At 40.8% G+C, this 4,705-nt stretch overlaps 1 non-coding gene across 1 annotated transcript; it reads right to left on the bottom strand.

Annotated features, from left to right (window-relative positions):
* Positions 1 to 1,215: 1,215 nt before the first annotated feature.
* LOC132032235 (small nucleolar RNA R71) lies at positions 1,216 to 1,321 on the bottom strand. The gene has a single exon (XR_009408382.1). It is a non-coding gene; the product is annotated as a small nucleolar RNA R71 (small nucleolar RNA).
* Positions 1,322 to 4,705: the final 3,384 nt, after the last annotated feature.

The following is a 4,705-nucleotide window of genomic DNA, read 5'->3' as shown; positions in this document are numbered from 1 at the left end:
TATCCTTTTTAGAGGCTCGTAGACATGTGTAAATGGTTAGGTATGTTTGGCCTTGTCGGCCTATATTTTGGGATGTTATTTTTGTTAGCCTCGTCGGCTTATCCATACTGATATGGGCAAAGTTATTAATGATGATATAAGTAAATTGTCGCCCAATGGGATTAATATGAATGATGAATGAAAAGCATGATTAAACTATGCGGCTCACCTAGATGTGATGTGAAAGTATGTTAAGGGGTGCCCGGGTGGGCTAGCACCGGGTGCTCGTCGCGGCCCTCCGGTTGGGTCATGACATAACCGTTCTTCATATACACTCTTTTATATTTGGGAAAATCATAAAGAGAGATAGTTCTTAACTATTGGGAAATATTAGGGATTCTATTAGAGGTTAAGTGCATTCTTATAACGATCCATTAGAAGTATATCAAGAATCAATACCCATAGAATACACTCTATCTAAAGGGGGACACAACCTTGGTTTCTTTAATCATATTCATTACAATCAACACAATTAGTTAGCAAAACAACCAATTTTCTACAAAATCAACGGAATACGAAATTAGACTGCAAGAAAGTACTATACGACTCTAGTAACCTTTTCGCACCATATTCCCTGTGGGATTAGACCCCAACCTAGTTGGGTAACTATATTTGACATCGTACGCTTTACATCATTTAATACGATTTTGAAATTACTAAAGAGTTTGTGCTTTACTTAAAGTCTTTTTTTATTCCGTCACACCTTGTTTGCTGTTTTCTGTGAACCAAGTGATTATGCTGGACGAGGAGGACGTGGAGCAGCTGGTGGTAGGGGTGTACAAATGCATGACCCATCGGTGGAAGTGGAGGTTGAGAATGTCTTTGCGGATATGCTAGACAAGGTGGAATATGCATATGCTATTATTCCACCTAGGGTGAATGGTGCAAACTACAAGATTGACTCCACTATCTACCAACTGCTTAAACTTGAGGGATACTTTTAGAACTCTACCGATGATGACCCTCACCAACATTTGAAGAATTTTGTGGGTGTGTGTGCCCAACGTATGCAAAATGTTGTTCCAGATGATGCTATTCGGCTAGGAGTTTTCAAATACTCTTTAGTCAGTGAAACAAGAGTTTGGTTTGAGAAGCTGCCCCACAACATTATTCATACGTGGGGAGAGATTGTTGCTGTTTTTCTCAAGAAGTGGTTTTAGCCAAGCAAGAAAGCTGAAATTCGTTACAAGATATATGATTTCAAACAGCTTCCGGGGGAACAACTATTTGAAGCCTGGGAGAGATTCAAGGAATATTTGCAGAAGTCTCCAAATCATGGTTTTCTAGATAATATATTGATGAAAAAGTTCTATAGAGGGCTAGATCCATTGACACAAGTAGTGGCGAACAATGCTGCTGGTAGGTGTTTTATGGACAAGACTTATGCCCGAATCACTCAGTTGCTTGATAAGCTTACTACTCACAATCAAGCATGGCATTCGGGTGGTACTGTTAGTGTAGCCTATGGAGCTCCAGTGATCCATAACATTGCGAAGGAGAATCAAGAGACTCAGCAGACTCTAGCTCAGATAGCAACCAATAGTTCTTTGCTGACCAAGAGACTTAATGAAAAGGACGTGAAGAAAGTTAATGTTGTTGAAGATATTTTGAGAATGTACCAAGTTTAAGAGGGTCCATATCAAGAGGGGCCTCCTATGCAGTATGAGGATGCTAACTATGTTAATAACTCTCAAGGGGGTTACCAAAGGCAGAACTACCAAGGAGGCTATCAGAATCAGACTCAGAACCAATGGAGACCTCAACAGGGACAAGGTAATTACAACACAACTATGGTGGCTCGAACCAGGGGAACTACAACAATAACAATAACTTTGGAAATAGGAGTTCCAATCCCTATATTCCACCAAAAGGTCAGTCGAATGAGCAAGGGAGTTCTAAGTTGGAGAGCATGCTTGAGAAGGTGCAGCCAACTAAGACAAAGTAGATAGAACATTGAAGGGGTTGACCAAAACTGTAGGATCACACACTACTTCCATTCAGAAGCTCGAGTCGCAGATGCGAGATATTTTCAGAGAACAACACCCTCCACAGAAGGGAGGATTTTCTAATGACACTATTCCAAATCCGAAGAGTGGTAGAGGTAATTCTTATGAGAGGTGTGTTGCTATTAGCACTCGGAGTAGGAAACTACTTCAAAGTGCAGAGAAGAAGGTGATTAATCTCGAGCCAGTTGCTAAAGAAGAAGAGGCACAATTTTATGTGCCACCAATTGTTGATGAGGTCCAGACAGAGGTTCGTTTTGCTAAGGAGGTTGCTGATATTCCAAAAAATTCTAAAGGCAGTAGTGACACTAGCAAAGCAACAGTTAAAAGGAATCTTCGCCCTTTGACCCAATTATTTAAATCTACACCTCCCTTTCCACAGAGGTTGGTGAATAAGACTGAAGATGCTAAGTGTCAGAGGTTCCATGATCAGTTAAAGTAGCTATCAATGAACATCCCTTTTCTTGATGCCTTTCAAGAGATGCCAGGTTTTGCCAAATATTTGAAGGAGCTATTGACTAAGAAGAGATCGATCAAGCATGGCACTATGAGTCTGACTCATCATGTTAGTTCGATCATATCCACTACCAGTGTTCAGAAGAAGGAGGATCCAGAGGCATTTACTATTCCATATTTTGTTGGTCACTATGATTTTGCTCGTGCTTTATGTGATAATGAGGCTAGAATTAATCTCATGCCGCTTGCTATCTATAAGCAATCGGGGTTGGGAATGCCTAGACCTATCACCATGCGACTACAGATGGCTAATAGATCTATAAAAAAGCCAGTTGGGGTTGTGGATGATGTGCTTGTTCAGGTGGGTAAAGTCCTTCTGCCGGCTGATTTTATAATTGTTGATTGTGCTATTGATAGAGACATTCCTATCATTACGGGAGACCTTTCCTTGCCACCAGAAGGGCTCTTATGGATTCAGAGAAAAACGAGATCGAGTTCTGTCTGAATGATGAAGAGGTAACTTTTCAGGCTAGCAAGGGAATGAAGCTACCAAGTGATTACGAAAGAATTTTGGTTATTAATGCCATTAATATGATATATGAGGCTGTTGAATTTAAAATGGAAGAAGAATATTTGGGTAAAGCTCTAGCAGCCATATTGGTGAACTTCGATGCTGATGATATGGAAGGTTACGTGGAGACTGCTAATTCTGTTATGGGGTTGGGTTCCTACTCTTAATAACCAAAGAAGTTGGATCTTGATCTTGAGAATAGAAAGACTCCTCCAACGAAGCCATCTATTGTAGAGCCGCCTAAGCTTGAGCTTAAGCAACTTCTTTCACATCTGAGGTATGAATTTTTGGGTCCAGTTACTACTTTGCCAGTGATTGTGTATGCATTGTTGAATGATGAACAGATGAAAAGATTGTTGGAGATTCTGAGAGAGTATAGTCGTGCGATTGAATGGACTATTGCTGATATTCGGGTATTCCTTTTGGCATTTGTGAGCATAAAATTCAGCTCGAGGAGGATAGCACACCGAGTGTTGAACATCAGAGGAGATTGAATCCACCCATGCAAGAGGTGGTCAAGAAAGAGATTATAAAGTGGTTAGATGCTGGAGTTATTTATCCCATTGCAGATAGTAAATGGGTGAGCCCAGTTCAATGTGTTCCGAAAAAAGGAGGTATCACAGTGGTACCTAATGCTAAGAACGAGTTGATTCCAATTAGAACTGTCACCAAGTGGCGTGTCTATATGGATTATCAGAAGCTGAATTCTGCTACTTGTAAGGACCATTTCCCCATGCCTTTTATTGATCAGATGCTTGATTGGTTGGTGGGAAGGTCACACTATTGCTTCCTAGATGGGTATTCTGGCTATAACCAAATTAATATTACTTTTGAAGACTAAAAGAAGACTACTTTTCACTTGTCCTTATGGGACGTTTGCTTTCAGCAGGATGCCGTTTGGTCTTTATAATGCACCGACTACTTTTCAGTGGTGTATGATGTCTATTTTCACAGATATGGTTGAGGACTTCTTGGAGGTCTTCATGGATGATTTTTCAGTTATGGGTAATTCGTTTGATGTCTTAACCACTTGGGTCGAGTGCTGAAGAGATGTGAGGAGACTAATTTTGTGCTTAATTGGAAGAAGTGCTATTTTATGGTGAAGGAAAGGATTGCCCTTGGTCATAAAATCTCCGAGAAAGGGATTGAAGTTGATCAAGCTAAAATTGATGTCATTGCCAAGCTTCCTCCACCCATCTCTGTGAAAGGAGTCAGAAGTTTCTTGGGGCATGCCGGTTTCTATCGGCGCTTTATTAAGGATTTCTCCAAGATTGCGAACCCCATGTGCAAGCTTCTTGAAAAATAGGCTAAGTTTGATTTTGATGAGAAATGCCTCAAGGCGTCTTGAAGGAGCGTCTTACTTCTGCTTCTATTATTGTTTCACCAGATTGGCCAATACCATTCGAGCTGATGTGTGATGCGAGCGGTTTTACAGTTGGTGCTGTGCTTGGTCAAAGGCATAATAAGATCATGCATCCGATTTACTATGCCAGCAAAATGCAACGCAACGCAGATGAATTATACTATTACTGAGTAGGAGCTGCTTGCCATAGTCTTTGCGTTCGAGAAATTTAAGGCCTATCTGTTGGGGTCCAAGGTGGTCGTATACACTGATCATACAGCGTTGAGGTATCTG

The sequence above is a fragment of the Lycium ferocissimum genome, chromosome 9 (assembly GCF_029784015.1).
Source record: "Lycium ferocissimum isolate CSIRO_LF1 chromosome 9, AGI_CSIRO_Lferr_CH_V1, whole genome shotgun sequence".
NCBI classification, from domain to species: Eukaryota; Viridiplantae; Streptophyta; class Magnoliopsida; order Solanales; family Solanaceae; genus Lycium; species Lycium ferocissimum.
The sequence above is the reverse complement of the archived record's forward strand: the minus strand, read 5'-3'. Positions and strand labels throughout refer to the sequence as shown.